Source organism: Scyliorhinus canicula, chromosome 1 (genome assembly GCF_902713615.1).
Source record: "Scyliorhinus canicula chromosome 1, sScyCan1.1, whole genome shotgun sequence".
Lineage (NCBI taxonomy): Eukaryota > Metazoa > Chordata > Chondrichthyes > Carcharhiniformes > Scyliorhinidae > Scyliorhinus > Scyliorhinus canicula.
The window spans coordinates 97,573,313-97,595,735 of NC_052146.1; positions in this window are offsets into that span (position 1 = coordinate 97,573,313).

A 22,423-nucleotide genomic window follows, 5' to 3' on the forward strand; every position below is an offset into this window, starting at 1 on the left:
TAATAACTTCCCAAACATCCAGAAGACAGAAGAAACAGCTTTCAACAGAAGCACATTAGGTTTACATTCACTACTGAAAACATTTATAATTCTGAATTCACCAAATGATCAAGAGACAGTCTTTTGATGGCAGAGAGAACAACAGTACACCTGCTTGGTCAGGCTTCAGTCAACACTGAAAACGAAACCAAAAAGACACAGACACACCCAAGCTTTTCTCAAAGTTAAACTAAAAAGCAGAACCAGAGCTCAGCTCCACCGACACTGACATCACTGCAGTAACATAAGCAGCCAAACATTTCTTAAAGCAACATTGAAATGAAAATTGCTTATTGTCACAAGTAGGCTTCAAATGAAGTTACTGTGAAAAGCCCCTAGTTGCCACATTCTGGCCCCTGTTCGGGGAGGCTGGTACGGGAATTGCATCCTGCTGCTGGCCTGCCATGGTCTGCTTTCAAAGCCAGTGATTTAGCCCTGTGCTAAACCAGCCCCAATCACATTCTCATGACAGAAGGAAGGCTCTTGAATAAGTTTAGAGCCTTCCAAACAAAAGCACGCAACTTCACAGTGAACCCGTAAGGGGGAGGGCAGAGCTGAAAGCGATGCCATTTAAACAGGCCCAACACGAACTCTGCTGTCTGGGGATCCAAATCGCTCATGACTTGACAGGGATCCACAAGTGGAACCTGACCAGCCTGATGGAGTTAGTAAAAAAAAGGACCCGCAGAGATGGAACACATTCCCACTCTCCCTGGCAGGGAGAGTGCAGACGATCAAGATGAAAGTCCTGCCCAGGTTCCTCTTCCTGTTTGGATCCATCCCGATCTACATCCCCGATGCCTTTTTCAACGCACTAGACCAACTGATTTTGCCATTTGTGTGGGGAGGGAAGAAAGCAAGAATCCCAAAGAGAGTACTGCAGAGAATGAGACCCTAGGCCTCGGGAACCTGCAATATTACCACTGGGCAGCAATCATGGAGAGGGTAAAGGAGTGGATAAAGGAGCCAGAAACTGAATGAGTGCTAATCGAGGAGGGCTCCTGCAGAGGGACCTCCCTCCGGGCTCTAGCCACAGCAGCTCTCCCATTCCCACCAAATAAATATTCAACAAGCCCAGTGGTGCTAGCAACATTCCGGTCGTGGAACCAACTGCGACTGGATTTCGGGCTAACCAAAATGTTCGACAAGACCCCCATCTGCAACAAACACATGTTCACACCGGCAACTATGGACGCCACCTTCAACAGGTGGAGACAGGACGGGGCTATGCTGACAGTTCGGGACTTCTACACCTACAACAGACTGACAACACTCGAGGAACTGACAAAAGAATTCCAGCTGACAGGGTAAACAAACTAAGGTACTTGCAGATCAAAAACTTCCACAAAGGGAAATGAGGACATACCCATGATGACCGCGACAATCACTGCTAGAGGACCTACTGGACGTAGACATCCAAGGGAAACGGAACTGTAACTAGTTTTAAATAGCGTCTTTGAGGCAATGTCCAAGGTGGTGGAGATGAGGGTGGGCCATGCCCGAGAGTGGCAGTGGGGTATCAGGACAGCCTGAACTATTCATGGGGAGGAGGGCCGACATCCTTGCCTTTATCTACCTAATTACCCGCCTGGGAATCCTACTCGGCTGGCGGTCAGCAGCACCACCTAAAGCTGCAGACTGCCTGTCTGACCTGTTGGAATTTCTGCAAATGGAGAAAATGTAATTCACCATCCGAGGATCGTAGGAGGGCTTCCACAAAATGTGGGAGACATTCATTCAGTTGTTCCAAGACCTGGTCGTAGCCAACAACTTTAAAGCCAAAGAACAGGAGAGGGTAATCACAACACAGCAAAGAGAGGGGGAGGTGAGAAAGGGTGGGCAGGGAGGCATGGAACCCAACCATGCCTGTAATGGGCCAGGATTTAGAGAACCCCAAAGTGTATTATGGAGTTCACCTGACCCACAACATTTAATAGATTGTGGTTATGGGGCGCATACGGCCCACTTTACAAGTGTGGTGCAGCAGAAATCTAAAAGTATCTTTTAAAGCAAAACAATGTTTATTCTATGAACTCAGTTAAACTTTTTAAAACATACAGTGAACATCTTAGCAACCATCAATTTAAATACAACCCCCAAAGAATACAACACTAAGTAATCTTTTTTTTAAAAATTTTAGATTACCCAATTATTTTTTCCAATTAAGGGGCAATTTAGCGTGGCCAATCCACCTACTCTGCACATTTTTTGGGTTGTGGGGGCGAAACCCACGCAGACACGGGGAGAATGTGCAAACTCCACACGGACAGTGACCCAGAGCCGGGATCGAACCTGGGACCTCAGCGCCGTGAGGCAGTTGTGCTAACCACTAGGCCACCGTGCTGCCCTAACACTAAGTAATCTTTAAACTTTTCTTGCAACATCCAGAAGACAAAAAAAACCCTTTGTACAGAAAGACATCAGGTTTAACCTCACTACTGAGAACAGTTCCCACGTTGAAATCACCAAATGGACATTCAGAAGCTTGCAGAGATTCATACACATCTTGCTGTGACTGCACAATCTCCAAAGCTAAAACAAAATTAAACACACCCTGTAGCTGCAAGCCCAAAGCAAAAGTAAAAGCTGGCAGACAGCCCAGCTCCACCCATACTCTGAAATCACTGCAGTAATAAACACCCATTTCGCAAAGGTACACCCACTACAGCTATTCTATAAAAAACATGCATTTCTTAAAGGTACTCTCATATGACACCTCCCCCCAAGAAAAAAAAATAAACCACCAAATTCAAGATGGTTTTATTTTTCACCTTTTCACTTTCCTTTAAGAAATATGGACAGTGAATATAAATCTTTTTTTAACAAAACAAAACACGCAAACATTTATAATAATATTGTCCATTTTAGTTCTTCTTACTCCACCAGGAATCCCTCGCGATTGACAGTCTCTTTGCACAAGATCTCTGCACAATCCATCCATTTCTCTACACTTTGGCATTTCTCTTTAAAGTCTGATACTTCAGTTCAATCTGATCACAGACTCCCTTGTAATTCTCCAACACAGGAGCATTAGTTATCACAGCTTTTAGGCAGTCAAATGCCTGTTGAAACCCCGCTGTCCACTGAAATTTTCAACGTTTCTTCAGCAAGTTCATCAGCGAAGCAACCATGCTACAAGCATTTAGCACATCCTGTGTGACCACTCGACCCTGTATGGTTGTATGGCCAAGGAAAGTGACTTGGGCTTTTCCAAATTCACTTTTGGCGAGGTTTATCACGAAACCCGCCTCCTGAAGTCAATCGAATAGCTCCATCAGATGTTTTAAATGTTCTTTACATGTCTGGCTGAAAATTACCAGATCGTCAATGTATACCGCACAATTGGGTAATCCTGAAACAACTTTGTTAGTTAACCGTTGAAATGTGGCTGGGGCATTTTTCATGCCAAATGGCATAACTTTGAATTGGTATATACCATCTGGAGTCACAAAAGCTGAAATCTCCTTCGCCCCTTTCGGATAAAGGTACCAGCCAGTAACCTTTCAGTAAATCCAGTTTGAAATAAAAGCTCATTCTCCCACTTTCTCAATGCAATCCTTCAAACGTGGGATAGGATAAGAGTCCGTTCGAGAAACTGCCTTAACCTTTCTATAGTCCACACACAGCCATTGGGTACCATCCGTTTCTGGTACCATCACAATGGGTGAGCTCCATTGGCTGCAAACCACTTCTGTATGCCATTTTTAAGCATACTTTCAATCTCCTTGTTAACCTGTGCCAATTTTAAAGGGTTAAGTCTGTATGGATGTTGTTTAATTGGAACATCATTTCCCACACCTACATCATGTATAGCCATTTTAGTGCTTCCCAACTTATCTCCACAAACTTGCCCACGTGATATCAATAACTCTTTCAGGTCAGTCCGTTTTTGCTCTGGAAGGTAACTCAACAATTTATCCCAAATTTTTAGAACATCCTCGTTTTCCAAATTAATTTGAGGTACGTCAAATTCAAAGCCATCTGGATTTGGTTTGTCACTTTGAGTTAGAATCATTAAAAGGTCCTCCTTTTCCTCTCCTTCACTTTCAAAGTACCTTTTAAGCATATTCACATGACACACGCGTTGAGTTTTCCTTCCATCCGGCGATCTTGCCACATAATTCATCTCACTTAATTTCCTTTCAATCTGATAAGGTCCACAAAATCTTGCTTTTAAAGTTTCACTACCACTGGTAACAATACTAAAACTTTATTGCCATAGGCAAAACTACTAACTTTGGATTTCTTGTGTGCTACCCGTTTCATCACATGTTGTGCACCTTTAAAATTTTGTCCAGCCAATTCACCTGCTCTATTTAATCGTTCCCTAAAATTTGACAGGTAATCCAATAATATAAGTTCTGACTGCTCACTCAGCAATTTTTCCTTAATCAATTTAAGTGGTCCTCTTCCCTCATGACCAAAAATTAGTTCAAAAGGACTGAATTTGGTTGACTCATAGGTGCATCCCTAATTGCAAACAGTACGAACGGAATTCCTTTATCCGAATCCTCTAGATAATCTTGGTAATAAGCCCTCAACATTATTTTTAATGTCTGATGCCAGCTTTCTAATGCTCCCTGCGATTCTGGATGGTACGCAGTTGATTTGAATTGTTTTATTCCTAAGTCCATAACTTCTTTGAATAACCTTGGGGCAAAATGTGATCCTTGATCCGATTATATTTCTGTGGGTAGTCCATATCTAGTAAAGAATTTTAACTCCTCCACAATCTTTTTAACTGTAATATTACGTACTGGAATGGCCTCTGGAAACCTAATAGAGACATCCATTATAGTCAAAAGGTATTGATTCCCACTTTCCGTTTTAGGAAGCGGTCCTACGCAATCAATTAAGACCCTTATAAAAGGTTCCTCAAATGCTGTAATGGGTATTCAGGGTGCTGGTTTTATCACTGCTTGAGGTTTCCCTGACGCTTGGCATGTGTGACATGATCGACAAAATTAAACTACATCTTTATGTAGTCCAGACCAATAAAAATGTTTTTGAATTTTAGCTTGAGTTTTCCTTTCCTTATTCCCAAAAAAGGAAACTGGTACCTCATGTGCTACTCGCAACACCTCCTTTCTGTACCCTACCGGCAATACTACTTGTTGAACTTCTGCCCACATTTCATCTGCCTGCATATGTAAAGGTCTCCATTTTCTAATTTTTACAGTAATAACACTCCGGTATACACTCAGATTCCTCTTCTGTATATGCTTTCTGATACATCCGTTTTATTTCTACACCTTTTTGTTGTAACTCCGCCAATTTTCCTGAACTAAAAATATCCGCCTCACCCTGAATTCCACATATTACCACCTTTTCTGGTAATATTCATCCCAAACTACATAACTCCTCATCTCTTATCATTAAAGATTGACTAGCTCCCGTATCTCTTAAAGTTGTGATTTCTTTCCCTGCTTCTCCTGATACACATGAGTAAACTTTATCCACGCAAGTAAATTCTTGAAAGAGATCTGGCATCTTCTTATCAATCACCTCATGATCAAAGTGTGCAATTTTTTGAACCTCCTTCACTTCACTTGGGCTTTCCTTTCCCACTTTAACAAACCCCACTGTCTTATCCTGCTTTACCACATCAGCCTTCCCAGTGCTTTTCTTCAACCACCAAAACTGTGACTTTACAATGCCTAGTTTATTACAGTGAAAACATTTGATATTTTCATGTCTCTTGCACCCTCCTGGATTTCCTTTTTAATCTGGTGTGCACTCTCCCTATTATCTCCATCAGATCATCTTTGCCTCTGCCATTTGAGTATTTCTCATGTCCCCAGTTTCTATCCCTCACAGGCTGAAACTGATGTTGGAAACCAAGCTTTGATTTATGAACTAATTCATAATCATCTGCCATTTCTGCTACTAACCTCGCAGTTTTACCCCCGTGCTCTTCCACATGAGTTCTCACCACATCAGGAATTGAATTTTTAAACTCCTCCAAAAGTATAATTTCTCTGAGAGCTTCATACGTTTGGTCTATTTTCAAAGCCATTATCCACCTATCACAATTATTCTGATCAAAAAGAACCCTTTGTACAGAAATACATCAGGTTTAACTTCACTGCTGAGAACAGTTACCACATTGAAATCACCAAATGGACATTCATAAGCTTGCAGAGATTCATATACATCTTGCTGTAACTGTAGCTTCTCCAAAACTAAAACAAAACTAAACACACCCTGTAGCTGCAAGCCCAAAGCAAAAGTAAAAGCTGACAGACAGCCCAGCTCCTCACACACTCTGACATCGCTGCAATAATAAACACCCATTTCTTAAAGGTACACCCACTACAGCTATTTTATAAAAAGCCCTAATTTCTAAAAGGTACTCTCACATGACATGCCCAACAGAAAACAAGAAACACAGCATCTTACCAATGTAACTGGAGCAGGGTACAAGAGCGGAGGAGGGAAGAAGGCACAATAAACGACCAGGGTGGGTGGGATGGAAAATGGAAGGGGGTGCAGGGGAAACAGACAAAATCAAAAAACTACTGGAGAAGGAGAAACAGGAAATCGTAACCACCACTGTCAATAATCTAAGAAGAATGAAGTAAATTATAGAACTATCCCGATGTGTAAATACTTTTCCTTATCCTCTGTCTTCTAATGTTTGTCCACATTTATCCTTGTTTCGTATGCCACAAAAATATTGATAAAAAACTTTTAAAAAAAGACCCACAGGGACACCACAATTGATCTCCCGGTGTGACTCGTGAAATACGAGCTTCCTCACTAGCGAGTGGAGGCCTATCCTGCTCGGGCTTGTAAACTCACTTTACAAAACCGGCCCAGATTGGAACCGGTGTGATCGGTAGTCCCAGTTGGGACCTTTGAACTGTGAGCCATGGTGCGGCCTTTACGTTGTGTTGGTTTATTAACCACTGTTAAACTTACCTCCACAGGCTCCTGAGCTTTTATAGTTCTTAAAACTTATACATGAGGTGTAGCAGGAATGGGTGTACCAACATGAGGTGTGGGAGGATGGAGTATAACAACATAAGATGTTGGAGAAGAGAGAGAGTGTAACAATAGGAGGTGTGGGAGGAACGAGTGTAACAACATGAGATGTTGGAGGAGAGAGTGCAACAATAGGAGGTGTGGGAGGAGGGAGTGTAGCAACATAAGATGTTGGAGAAGAGAGTGTAACAATAGGAGGTGTGGGAGGAACGAGTGTAACAACATGAGATGTTGGAGGAGAGAGTGCAACAATAGGAGGTGTGGGAGGAGGGAGTGTAGCAACATAAGATGTTGGAGAAGAGAGTGTAACAATAGGAGGTGTGGGAGGAACGAGTGTAACAACATGAGATGTTGGAGGAGAGAGTGCAACAATAGGAGGTGTGGGAGGAGGGAGTGTAGCAACATAAGATGTTGGAGAAGAGTGTAACAATAGGAGGTGTGGGAGGAACGAGTGTAACAACATGAAATGTTGGAGGAGAGAGTGCAACAATAGGAGTTGTGGGAGGAACGAGTGTAACAACATGAAATGTTGGAGGAGAGAGTGCAACAATAGGAGGTGTGGGAGGAGGGAGTGTAACAATATGATATGTTGGAGGAGAACGTGTAACAACAGGAGGTGTGGGAGGAGGGAGTGTAACAATATGATATGTTGGAGGAGAACGTGTAACAACAGGAGGTGTGGGAGGAGAGAATGTAACAACATGAGATGTTGGAGGAGAGAATGTAACAACAGGAGGTGTGGGAGGAGAGAATGTAACAACATGAGATGTTGGAGGAGAGAATGTAACAACAGGAGGTGTGGGAGGAGGGAGTGTAACAACATGAGGTGTGGAAGGAGGAGTGTAACAACACAAGAGGGTGGAGGAGGGAGTGTAACAACATGAGATGGTGGGTGGGTGAGGGGGTGGGGTGTAACAATGTGAGGTGTGGGGGGAGTGTAACAACATGAGGTGTGGGAGTAGGAGGTGTACCGACATGAGATGGTATATGAGTGATGGTGTAACAGCATGAGATGGTGGGTGGGTGAGTGGGTGTGGGGTGTAACAACGTGAGGTATGGGTGAGGGTGTAACAACATGAGGTGTGGGTGGAATGTAACAACATGAGGTGTGGGAGGAGAGGGTGTAACAACATGAGATGGTGAGTGGCTGGAGTGGCATGCGGCGTAGCGGTTAGCACTGAGACTGCAGCACTGAGGACCCGTGTCGAATCCCGGCCCTGGATCACTGCCCGTGTGGAGTTTGCACATTCTCCCCATGTCTGCATGGGTTTCACCCCCACAACCCAAAGATGTACAGGTTAGGTGGATTGGCCACGCTAAATTGCCCCTCAATTGGAGAAAAAGTAATTGGGTACTCTAAATTTATTTTAAAAAAGAGATGCTGGGTGTTTGAGGGTGTAACAACATGAGGTGTGGGGGAGGGAGTGTCACAACATGAGTCAGCACTTTCAGAAGAGAAGTAAATCATTTTGAAGTGTCAGAAAGTGTTAAAATTGAAATGTTAGCTGTAAGAGACTGAAGAATGTGAAGCAAAAATAAACACAACTCATGCTGGCAAATTGAAACCCAGGAAATGGTAAGTATGTCAACATTAAATTAGGAAAATAGAGGAAGGGACTGAATGCTTAAACTGAATATATTAAAAGATCATAGGGAGGACATAAGAAAATTTTGAAAGCAGATAGTTAAGCCAGCACAAAACACACTGGTACCATCATCTGCCTGACCTGACAAGAAATGGCAGAATGCGACTGTTCTCTGTATACGACACATAGATGGAGCACTGATACAGGTGCTGCATTTAAAGATGGAGAGAGATGACGGAACTGTGTATTTGAAAAAGTTGATTCTTCATTTTCCACAGCTGAAAAAACGAAATGAAAGTGTCGCAATGAATAGATCAGAATTCAAGATCTGACCATCTGGCTCAAATCAAAAATGGATAGTTTTGCTGAACAGATGCCTCAGAGACAGCCAATAACAAAAATGAAAATACAGAGATAAGATACCATTTCCTTGTTGCAGTTCCTTTGAGACCTGTCTAATATCTTCACACTTATAAAAATATACAGGTCAAAGTAAGCCCGGTTCTAACTCCAACTACACACTTCCTATAAAGACATCTCAATTCAAATTACAGCCTTGATGAGAAATTTAACTATCTTCATTCACTTATTTTGTGATATATTAATAAACTAATTGGACTAAAATGATCACAGGTTTGATCCTTGGTCCATACTGCATAAGTCAATTCCAGTAAAGCTGACAGCATAATTGACCCGAGGCTAGGAATGGAGAACTTGTCCTGTTTTCCTTATCCTAATTGCTATCTATTGATGTTTGATAGAAAAGCATGAGGGTGAATACTGGGTGAGGACAGGAATGGCCACAGCAATGATGTTCTCTATGAAAGGAATAAAGAACTTGCATTTTTATAGCACCTTTCACAACCTCAGGATGATTCAAACTGTTTTACAGCTAATAAAGTGTTGTAATGTGGGAAACGCTGCAACCAATTTGTACAAAGCAAGCTCCCAAAAACAATGACACAATTGAACCCAAGCTAAGAACCAATGTCTTCAAGAGAAGACAGGCGATAAGGCATCACGGTGGCACTGTGGTTAGCACTGCTGCCTCACAACACCAGGGATCCGGCCTTGGGTGACTGTGTGGAGTTTGCACATTCTCCCTGTGTCTGCGTGGGTTTCCTTCCACAGTACAAAGATATGCAGGTTAGGTGGATTGGCCATGTTAAAATTTCCCCTTAGTGTTCAGGGGATGTGAAGATTAGGTGGGGTTACGGGGATAGGGCAGGAGAGTGGGCTTAGGTAGGGTGCACTCTCAGAGAGTTGGTGCAGGTTCGATGGGCCAAATGGCCTTCTTCTGCACGGTAGCAATTCTATGGTTCTGTGATACATGGATGAAAAAATAAGGCAGTGGTAGGCAACCTGTGGGCCGGCGGCCACAGACTACTCATCTGGGCTCTGGGTGAGCCCCATGAGACATTTTGTTGACCATTGTCCACGCGCAGTGTTGCCACATTCCACTGACTCCCACCCACGTAGTTTCTTTTTGACAGAATGACTGAAGTGATACGCATGTAAAGCAAGAGCAAATGAAGTGAGGTGATTGCTGATTGCTCACAACATTGACTGTGAGAGTCGTGCTCCCACTGCTTCCAAAATGTAAATATTTATTTTGTTTTTATTTGAAGTTGATGGCAGTTCTATTAATATATAAATGATTAAGCATTTTCTATAATTCATTATGAAATGTTTGGCATGTATTAAATATATTTCAATCTTATTCATGGGGTCATGGTTAGTGAACAAGCCCAATTTCGATATTGCAGTCCACTGAGATGAAGGAGGTCCACTCTTGCAGCCCACTCACCAGCCTAGATTACCCAGAACTGACATAAAGCATTTGAAGCAGAATAACATTACTCCCAGCGTCACAGTTTCAAAATAGGAGAACATAAGTCAGTCTTTTTTTTAAAATAATTTTTATTGGAATTTTTTACAGAAAATATAAAAATATAACAACAAACAATAATATGCAACAAACTACCCCATAAGAACCGTAACACCCCCCAAACCGTATCAACACATGTATCCCAACCCCAAGTGAACTTAACCATAAATTAAAATTAAATAAATCAAATTTAAATAAAATAAACAAACATAGTCATCGTCCGTACCCCCCCCCCCCCCCCCCCCCCCACCCCCCAGGGTTGCTGCTGCTACTGTCCCAGTACCCTATCGTTGAGCCAGAAAGTCGAGGAAAGGTTGCCATCGCCTGAAGAACCCTTGTACCGATCCTCTTAGGGCGAATTTGACCTTCTCTAGTCTAATAAAACCCGCCATGTCATTGATCCAGGTCTCCACACTCGGGGGCCTCGCATCCTTCCATTGTAGCAAGATCCTTCACCGGGCTACTAGGGACGCAAAGGTCACACCCCGGCCTCTTTCGCCTCCTGCACTCCCGGCTCCACCCCAACCCCAAAAATTGCGAGTCCCCATCCTGGCTTGACCCTGGATCCCACCACTCTTGACACCGTCCTCGCCACCCCCTTCCAGAACTCCTCCAGTGCCGGGCATGCCCAGAACATATGGGCATGGTTTGCTGGACTTCCCGAGCACCTGACACACCTATCCTCACCCCCAAAGAATCTACTCATCCTCGTCCCAGTCATGTGGGCCCTGTGCAGCACCTTGAATTGAATGAGGCTAAGCCGCGCACACGTGGAGGAAGAATTAACCCTCTCCAGGGCATCAGCCCATGTCCCGTCTTCAATCTGTTCCCCCAGTTCCCCCTCCCACTTAGTTTTCAGCTCCTCTACTGACGCCTCTTCCACCTCCTGCATAACCTTGTAGATATCGGATATCTTCCCCTCTCCGACCCAGACCCCTCAAAGCACCTTGTCCCTCACCCCCCTCGCGGGAAGCAAAGGGAATCCCTCCACCTGCCGTCTAGCAAATGCCTTTACCTGCAGATACCTGAACATGTTTCCCGGGGGGAGCCCAAATTTCTCCTCCAACTCCCCCAGGCTCGCAAACCTCCCGTCGATAAACAGGTCCCTCAGCTGTCTGATGCCCGCTCTGTACCATCCCTGAAATCCCCCATCCATGTTCCCCGGGACGAACCTATGGTTCCTCCTTAACGGAGCCTCCATCGCGCCCCCCACTTCTCCCCTATGTCGTCTCCACTGCCCCCAAATCTTGAGGGTAGCCGCCACCACCGGACTCGTGGTATACCTCGTGGGAGGGAGCAGCCACGGCGCCGTTACCAGGGCCCCCAGGCTCGAATCCCCACAGGACGCTCTCTCCATCCGTTTCCATGCTGCCCCCTCCCTCTCCATCACCCACTTGGGCACCATCGACGCATTGGCCGCCCAGTAGTACCCCGAGAGATTGGGCAACGCCAGCCCCCCCTATCTCTACCCCGTTCCAAAAAGACCCTCTTCACCCTCGGGGTGCCACGCGCCCAAACAAAGCCCATTGTGCTGCTGGTCACCCTTTTAAAAAAGGCCCTAGGGATAAAGATGGGCAAGCACTGGAAGAGGAACAAGAACCTCGGGAGAACCGTCATTTTGACGGACTGCACTCTACCCGCCAACAACAGCGACACCATGTCCCACCTTTTAAATTTCTCCTCCATCTGCTCCACTAGTCTGGTGAAGTTAAGCTTATGGAAAGTCCCCCAACTCCTGGCCTGCACTCCCAGGTACCTGAAACTCTTCACTGCCCTCCTAAAAGGAAGCCTCCCAATTCCCTCCTCTTGATCTCCCGGGTGCACTACAAATACCTCGCTCTTTCCTAAATTTAGCTTATAGCCCGAGAAGCCCCCAAATTCCGCGAACAGCTCCATCACCCCCGGCATTCCCCCCCTCTGGGTCCGCCACATACAACAGCAGGTCGTCCGCATACAGTGATACCCGATGTTCCTCCCCACCCCGCACCAAACCCATCCATCTCCCTGACTCCCTCAACGCCATAGCCAGAGGTTCAATCGCCAGTGCAAAGAGCAAGGGGAACAGGGGGCACCCCTGCCTGGTCCCATGATAGAGCCTAAAGTACTCTGATCTCCTTCCATTTGTAACTACACTCGCCATCGGAGCCGCGTAGAGCAGCCTCACCCATTTGATGAATCCCTCCCCAAATGCAAACTGCTCCAGCACCTCCCACAGGTACCCCCACTCAACTCTTTCTCTGCGTCCAGCGCCATCACTATCTCCGCCTCCCCCTCCACTGCCGGCATCATGATAACATTTAGCAGTCACCGCACATTCGTGTTGAGCTGCCGCCCCTTGACAAATCCTGTCTGATCTTCGTGTATCACCCCTGGCACACAATCCTCTATCCTGGTGGCCAGGATCTTCGCCAGCAACTTAGCGTCAACATTGAGGAGCGAGATAGGCCTGTATGATCCACACTGCAAGGGGTCCTTATCCCACTTTAGGATCAAAGAGATCAGTGCCCGCGACATGGTCGGGGGCAAAGCCCCCCCCCCCCCCCCCCCCCCTCCCATGCCTCGTTGAAGGCTCGTACCAGCAGGGGGCCCACCAGGTCAGCATACTTTTTGTTAAATTCCACCGGGAACCCGTCCGGCCCCGGGGCCTTACCTGACTGCATTTGTCCAATCCCCCTGACTAGCTCCTCCAGCTCTATCGGCGCCCCCAGCCCCTCTACCAGCCCCTCTTGAACCCTTGGGAAACATAGCATGAAGCTCTCCATCCCCTCCCTCCCCCTCGGAGGTTCCGAACGGTACAGTTCCTCGTAAAAGTCCCTAAAGACCCCGTTTACTTCTGTCCCCTTCTGCACTACATTTCCACCCCCATCCTTCACTCCACCAATTTCCCTAGCCGTCTCCCGCCTACGGAGCTGATGCGCCAACATCCTGCTCGCCTTCTCCCCATACTCATATACCGCGCCCTGCGCCCTCCTCCACTGTGTCTCCGCCTTTCTGGTGGTCAGCAAGTCAAATTTGGCCTGCAAACTGCGCCGTTCCCCCAGCAACCCTTCCTCCGGTGCCTCCGCATATCCTCTGTCCACATCCAGGAGCTCCCCCACCAGTCTCTCCCTCTCCTTCCTCTCCCTCCTTTCCCTGTAGGCCCGGATGGAGATCAGCTCCCCCCGGATCACTGCTTTCAGAGCCTCCCAGACCATCCCCACCCGGACCTCCCCCATATCATTGTTATCCAGATACCCCACAATGCTTCTCCGAACCCTCCTACACACCTCCTCATCCGCCAGCATCCCCACATCCAGGCGCCAGAGCGGGCGCTGGTCCCGCGCCTCCCCCATCTCCAGATCAATCCAGTGCGGAGCATGGTCCGAAATCGCTATGGCCGAATACTCGGCATCCTGCACCCTCGGAATCAATCCCCTGCTCAGGACAAAAAAGTCTATCCGGGAATAAACCCTATGGACATGAGAGAAAAAGGAATACTCCCGCACTCTCGGTCTCCCAAACCTCCAGGGATCCACCCCTCCCATCTGGTCCATGTATCCCCTCAGTACTTTGGCCGCCACCGGTCTTCTACCTGTCCTTGAACTGGACCGGTCCAGTGTGGGATCCAGCACTGTGTTAAAATCTCCCCGCATGATCAGGCCCCCTGCCTCCAGGTCCGGGATGCGGCCCAACAAGCGCCTCATGAAGCCAGCATCATCCCAATTCGGGGCATATACATTCACCAGCACCACCTTCTCTCCCTGCAGCCTACCCTTCACCATGATATATCTGCCCTCCTTGTCCGACACCACCTCAGCCGCCTCGAACGCCACCCTCTTCTCCACCAGAATCGCCACCCCCCGGTTCTTCGCGTCCAATCCTGAGTGATAAACCTGCCCCACCCACCCCTTCCTCAGACGAACCTGGTCCGCCAGCTTCAGGTGGGTCTCCTGGAGCATAGCCACGTCCGCCTTCAACCCCCTCAGATAAGGAAGTACCCTGGTTCTCTTAACCGGCCCATTCAGCCCCCTCACGTTCCAGGTAATCAGCCGGATCAGAGGGCCCCCCTCCCCCGCCGGCTAGCCATAGCTTATCAAATGTTCGCCCCAGGCCAGCACACCCCGCCCGACCCGTTCCCCATGGCGATAATGCCTCTACCCTTCCCCCCCGGCCCTCACCAGCTCCTTCATGGTCATCTCAGCAGCAACCCGGTATCCCCGCCTCCCCAGGCTAGGGCCCCTCCTAGCCGCGACGCACCCTCCATAGTACTTCCGTGAGTCAGCTGACTTCTGCTGACCCCAGCAGCTCCCGTCAATGCCCATCCCCTCCCGGCATGGGGTCATCCCCCTCTTGCCACACCTCCTTGGCACCGCTTCAGCGCGGGAAAGAAGACCAGTAGAGGCCCCGCCCCCACCGCCAGCTCCACCCCCCCTGCCCCGCAGCACGGGAAACCAGAGGAAAGCCCGTGCTTTCACACTGCCACACCCCACCCTTCTAACGCAGTTCCCCAAAATCCAGTTTCACCCCAACCCCCAGCCCCGTACAGAAGAGAACATATAAAACACAAACCCCCAACATTCCCCACCTAACCCACAACCATACCCAACAGACAAACCCACCTGTAAACAAAGCAAAAAGAAAAAAACAGCATACATAACACACATGTCGAAGTTAAAAAAGTTGAAAAAACAGCAACAGCGAAAACAGCAACGGCCATAGTATGTCCCCAGACCCTAGTTCGAGTCCAGCTTCTCCGCCTGTACAAAGGCCCACGCCTCCTCCAGGGACTCGAAGTAATGGTGCCGGTCCTTGTATGTCACCCACAGGCGCGCAGGCTGCAACATTCCAAACCTGACCTGCTTGGCATGAAGCACCGCCTTCGTCCGGTTGAACCCGGCCCGCCGCTTAGCCACCTCTGCACTCCAGTCCTGGTAGATCTTCACTACCGAATTCTCCCATTTACTGCTCCTCTCTTTCTTGGCCCAGCGCAGCACACACTCCCGGTCACTGAATCGATGGAACTGCACCAGCACCGCCCTCGGGGTCTCATTTGCCTTGGGCCTCCTGGCCATCACTCTGTGAGCTCCCTCAAGCTCCAGGGGCACATGGAAGGACCCAGCTCCTATCAACGAGTTCAGCATCATAGTCACATACACCGGGAGATCCAACCCCTCCAGCCCCTTCGCCAGGCCCAGGATCCTCAAATTCTTTCGCCTCGTGCGAACGTCCAGCTCCTCCAAGCGGTCTTGCCACTTTTTATGAAGAGCCTCGTGCAACTCCACTTTCCCCACGAGGACCACGGCCTCCTCCTCCCTTTCAACGGCCTGCTGCTGCAACTCCCGAATAGACACCGCCTGGGTCCCAAGCAGCTGGTTTGTAGTTGCATTCATGGGGTCCAGCAACTCAGCCTTCAGCTCTGCAAAACAACGCTGGAGAGAGGCTTGCTGCTCCTGCGCCCACTTCCACCAGTCCTCGGGTGTTCCGCCGGCTGCCACTTTGTTCTTCTTCCCCCGTTTTGTTTTGGGGAGCTGCTGCAGCTTCTTCCTTCGTCCCACTCCGGGTGAGCACCATCAATTGTGGGGAAAGCACCTCCAGACACCTTCCCCCACCGGGATGCGTTAAAACAGCGCCGTTTGGGGCCCTCAAATCGGCCCAAAAGTCCCTAAATAGCGGGAGCTGCCGAATGTGCGGCTTAGCTCCACATAGCCGCAACCGGAAGTCCTCAACATAAGTCAGTTTTAAAGAGCACCATGTAAGATCCTGCTTTTAGTCAGCTCTGAACTCACAATCAGGAATTTGGAACAGAGGTTTTTCGAGAAGGGGCTAAGCCCAGATCTAAAAAGTGACAGGACCCTGGGCAGCATGTTGCCAGCAGCGGATAATTAACAGGCCGTCCCCAGAGACGTAGTACAACTGAGGACATTGGCCCATCCCCAGGACACATCAGCTTCATCAGCGGGCCAGCAGCTCAGCAGTCTCAATAGTGGCCATTAGTAATGCTGCACTTCTCGAGAGAGGGTGCCTCAATGCCAAGGTACCCTCAAACAGAGGTGAGCCTTTTGGGAAAGCCAGGGTTAGGCAGACATGACCCAGCAATCAAGTGTGTTTTTTTTATGATGGTGGTGCCTCAGGCACAAGGGGTTCCATGGCCATTGGGGGTCCTCCATGGGCCAATGACCAGCCATTAAGGATAATCTTCCACCTGTGGGAACTCTCTGGGAAGCTGCCAGACTTAATCCGTTGGTCTCTCCATAGGATGGTGGGCACTCCTGCTCAATTGGCTCAGTCAGCTGCCAAATGAGCAGCTGTGCTGCAGCGGTTCCTAATATTGCAATTGTGTCATGGCAGTGGGAAGATATTAGGCTTCCCTGCACATAGCACAGTAGTTAGCACAATTGCTTCACAGTGCCAGGATCCCAAGTTCGATTCCCGACTTGGGTCACTGTCTGTGCGAAGTCTGCACGTTCTCCCCATGTCTGCGTGGGCTTCTTCCGGGTGCTCCGGTTTCCTCTCACAAGTCCCGAAAGACATGTTTGTTGGGTGAATTGGACATTCTGAATTCTCCATCAGTGTATCCGCACAGGCACCGGAATGTGGCAACTGGGGTTTTTCACATTCTGGGAATATTCAGTCCTCAGTTTCACTTTCTCAGAGACTACCTTCCCTGTTCTTTGGTGCTGAATATGTATCTGGGGATCTGTCCTGAAGTCTTGTCCTATTGTCATGCCAACTTCCAGCATTGAGAGATGAGTGCATATTAATTCTGCATCATTTGCTTCAACAATACTTAATGTTCCACACCATAAGGCTGTTGTTACATATTGGAATCTGATATGAATATAATAAGTGGGTGGCATGGTAGCACAGTGGTTAGCACAGTTGCTTCACAGCACCAGGATCCCAGGTTTGATTTCCGGCTTGGGACACTGTCTCTGCGGAGTCTGTATGTTCTCCCCGTGTCTGCGTGGGTTTCCTCCAGGTGCTCCGGTTTCCTCCCACAGTCCAAAGATTTGCAGGTTAGGTGGATTGGTTACGCTAAATTGCCCTCAGTGTCCAAAAATGTTGGGTGGGGTGACTGGGTTACGGGGATAAGGTGGCGGCGTGGGCTTGAGCTGGGTGCTCTTTCCAAGTGACGGTGCAAACTAGATGGGCCGAATGGCCTCCTTCTGCACTGTAAATTCTATAATAATTCTGTGATAAACTGTCCAGTTGCCTGCCAGAAAAATGCATCAGGAAACTTGCATGTGCATTCTGCTGCAATGAGGGGCTGAAGTCTGAAAGAAAAAGACATGCATTTAATAGCGCCTTTCATGATTACAGGACATCCTTACAGACTTCCTTACAGTCAGTGAGGTACTTTTGAAGTGAAGTCACTGTTGTGATGCAGGAAAGCAGCAGCCAATTTGTGCACAGCAAGCTCCCACAAATAGCAATGTGATAATCACCTGTTTTCCTGATGTTGATTGAAAGAGCAACACTGTGCAAAGTGCCGGTGGTAACTCTCCTGTTCCTCTTCAAGACAGTATTGTGGGATCTTTTACGTGGTCTCGACAGAATAGAAAGGGTTTCTTTTGGAAGAGTCCTGTTCAAACACCCCCTCAGTGCTGCACTGGAGTATCAGCCTTGGCTTTCGAGCTCTGGAGTGGGACTACAATTTCTGACTCAGAGGGGAGAGTGCAACCAACTGACCCAGAGGCACTGCTCCAGAAATCAAAGCTGCTTAGTCACATGGACATGGTACAGATCCATGAGGCAGGTTATATTTAAAGTATATTTCTAATAGAGTCAGAGTTCATGTTAAGAAACTTGTAACTCTTGACTTCCGGTGGCGACCATGGAGGAGTAGGTCGCACATGCCTGTGCCTCAAACGGACTTTCGGACCTTTTTTCCCGACTTTTCTCGGGCTTTATGGGATCGATCGGTGAAATGGACAATATTAAGAAGGATTCCCTCTCTGATGTACGGTTAATTGGGCTAGAAGTGGCCGTGTGAAAAGACTCAGCCCTGATAGAGTGAAGCAGTCGGAGCTGGTATCGCGGCGCAGCATGGCGGAGGGTCAGGATCAGGGAGCGGTGGCTCAGTGGTCTAAGGAGCAGCAGATGAAGTTTTTTAAGGACTGTTTCGCTGAGCTGAAAAAGGAAACGCTGGACCCGATCAAGGCTGCGATCGATCAAGTGGTTTTGAATCAGGCGGCCCAAGGGAAAGCGATACAAGAGTTTGAGCTGAAGTTGTCTCGCCAGGAGGACTATCTAACTGTGCTGGAACATAAGGTGGAGGTGTTGGATGAGCGCCACAAGAGAATGCAGGAGAAGCTGGAGGACCTGAAGAACAGGTCCAGGAGGCAGAACCTAAGGATCGTTGGGCTCCCCGAAGGAATTGAGGGGTCGAATGCGGGAGCATATGTGGCGAGCATGCTGGAGAAGCTGATGGGCCCTGGGACGTTTTCTCGGCCCCTGGAAGTGGACGGAGCGCATCGAACCTTCGCAAGGAAGCCTAAGGCGAATGACTCGCCGAGGGCCATGGTGGTGCGTTTCCACTGTTTTTCAGACAAAGAACTTGTCTTGCGGTAGGCCAAGAAGGAGTGGAGCAGCAGATCGGAGAACAGCGAGGTGCGCATCTACCAGGACCGGGGAGCGGAGCTGGCCAAGAGACATGCTGAGTTTAACCGGGAGAAGGCAATCCTCTTCAAGAAGGGTGTAAAATTCGGGATGTTGTATCCAGCGCGGTTGTGGGTTACGCACAAAGACTGGCACTTTTGCTTTGAGGCACCGGACGATGTATGGTCTTTTATCAAGGAAAAGAAGCATCTTAAAGGACATTAAGTCTTGGAGTTGTTATGTGGCGGCGGTTTGTAATTTTTGTAATTCTTGTATCGGTTCAAATAAGACTGTATGAGGTTCTGGGTTAAGTACTGTGCTGGGGTGGTGGTTTGAGGGGGCTTTGTTTTGCAGGGATTTGATGCGGAGGAGGGAGGGGGCCCTGAAGTTGGTGCTATTCTGGAGGCCTACCGCAGCGAAGGAGTTGAGGGGTTTCATGGAGCAGATGGGGGGGGGGGGGGGGGGGGTAGACCAGTGGAGATTCGAACGGCCGAGGGCGAGGGAGTTTTCGTTTTTTTCTCATGTCCATAAAGTTTACTCTCGCATTGATTTTTTTTTGTTCTAAGCAGGGCACTAATTCCGAAGGTGGCGGGGGCGGAATATTCGGCGATTGCAGTCTCTGATCATGCCCCGCATTGGGAGGATTTGCGGTTGAGTGAGGTGAGAGGGCAGCGCTCGCTCTGGAGATTGGACGTGGGGTTGTTAGCGGACAAAGCGGGCGGGTGAATAAGTCCATTCAGAATTACCTGGATACAAACGATACGGGTGAGGTAACAGCAGCAACGGTTTGGGAGGCTTTGAAAGCAGTTGTAAGAGGAGAACTAATTTCGATTCATTCCCAAAGAGAAAAGGAGGAACGAGCAGATAGGGAGAGATTAGTGGAGGAGATACGGCGAGTGGATAGGAGATATGCGGAGGCCCCAGACGCAGGGCTCTTGAGGGAGCGTCGGAAACTACATGCAGAGTTTGTGATGTTGACCACGGGTAGGGCAGTGGAGCAGTTGAGGAGGGCAAGGAGGGCGGTCTACGAATATGGGGAAAAGGCGAGCAGGATGTTGGCGCACCAGCTTAGGAAGAGAGAAGCAGCCAGGGAGATTGGGGGAGTAAGGAATAGGGAGGGTAACATGGTCTTGGACCCGGGGGGGGGGGGGGGGGGGGGGGGGGGGGGGGTGAATGATTTTATAGCAAACTATATGATTCGGAACCCCGCCTGGTGTAGAAGGGATGAGGCAGTTCCTGGATCAGTTGAGGTTTCCGAGGGTAGAGGAAGACCTGGTCGAGAGGCTGGGGGCCCCGATTGAAGCAGAGGAAATTGTTAAAGGACTGGAGGGCATGCAGTCGGGCAAAGCTCCAAGGCCAGATGGCTACCCGGTAGAATTCTAAATTCTATAAGAAGTTCTCAGAAGTGTTGTGCCCACTGCTGATGAGGATCTTTAATGAGGCTAAAGAGAGGGGAATCCTCCCCCCAACGATGTTGCAGGCCTCGATTTCGCTCATCCTTAAACGAGAAAAAGACCCAGAGCAATGTGGGTCATATAGGCCGATCTCGCTTTTGAATGTAGATGCCAAGCTGCTGGCTAAGATTTTGGCCACTAGGGGGTAATGGAAGGGACCAAACTAGATTTGTTAAAGGTAGACAGCTCAATTCTAATGTTTGGAGGCTTTTAAATGTAATTATGATGCCCTCAGAAGGAGAGGAGGCGGAGGTGGTGGTTGCGACAGACGCGGAGAAGGCTTTTGATCGGGTGGAGTGGGAGTATCTTTGGGAGACGCTGGGAAGGTTTGGGTATGGTGGGGGCTTCATCGACTGTGTGCGATTGCTCTACCAGGCGCCGGTAGCGAGTGTGTGGACGAACTGACTGAGGTTAGGATACTTTAAACTACACCGAGGGACGAGGCAGGGGTGCCCCCTCTCCCCGTTGTTGTTCACTCTGGCTATAGAGCCGTTGGCCATGGCACTGAGAGCGTCAAGGAAGTGGCAGGGGCTGGTGAGTGGAGCACCAGGTTTCGTTATACGCGGCCAATCTGCTCTTATGCATCTCGTACCCGGTGGAGGGGATGGGGGAGGTTATGCAGATCCTGGGGGAACTTGGCAGGTTCTCAGGGTACAAATTGAACATGGGAAAAAGTGAAATGTTCGTGATCCAGGCAAGGGTGCAGGAGAGGAGACTGTAGCAGCTGCCAGTCAGGATGGTAGAGAGGAGCTTTCGCTACCTGGGAATACAGGTCGCTCAGAAATGGGAGGCATTACACAGGCTCAACCTAACCTGGCTGGTGGAGGAAATGGGGGCTTTAAAAGATGGGATATGCTCCTGCTATCGCTGGCCTGGAAGGTGCAGACCGTGAAAATTACGGTCCTCCCCAGATTTTTGTTTGTCTTCCATTGTCTCCCCATCTTCATCCCTAAGGCCTTTTACAAGCGGGTAAACAAGATTATTTTGGGCTTTGTATGGGCGAATAAAACCCCGCAGGTGAAGAAAATGTTGTTGGAGCGCAGTCGGAGGGAGGGTGGGCTGGTGCTGCCGAACTTCTAGAACTACAACTGGGCGGCGAATATAGCGATGATCAGGAAGTGGGTAGTGGCGGTGGGGGGGGGGGGGGCTGTCGGCATGGGAGCGAATGGAGGTGGCGTCATGCAGTCATGCACCAGTTTGGGAGCACTGGTAACGGCACCTCTGCCGTTCTCGCCGGCCCCATTACTCCAATAGCCCGGTGGTGGTGGCAGCATTGAGGATTTGGGGGCAATGGAGGAAGTATAAGAAGGTGGAGGGTGCGTCAGTCTGGACCCCAATTTGCAATAACCACAGGTTCCCACCGGGCAGGATAGATGGTGGGTTCCGAAGTTGGCAGAGAGCAGGAATTAGACGGATGGGAGATCGATTCATAGACGGGAGTTTTCCCAGTCTGAAGGCACTGGAGGACACGTTCAAGCTGCCGCCGGGGAATGGTTTCAGATATTTACAAGCCCGGGTCTTTCTGAGGAAACAGCTGTTGGCTTTCCCACTCTTGCTGTCACGGGGGATACAGAATAGAGTAGTGTCCGGTGCCTGGGTGGGGGAGGAAAAAGTGTCGGATATCTATCAGGAATTGTTGGAGGCGGAGGAGACCCCGGTGGAGGAACTGAAGGGCAAGTCGGAGGAGGAGCTAGGTGGGGAGTAAGAGGCGGGTTTGTGAGCAAACGACCCAAGCAGGGTTAATTCCTCCTCATCATGTGTCAGGCTCAGTTCAATACAGTTTAAGGTGGTACACCAGGCACACATAATGGTGGCGAGGATGAGCAAGTTTTTTGGGGTAGAAGACAGATGTGCGAGGTGTGCGGGAAGCCCAGCAAACCATGTCCATATGTTTT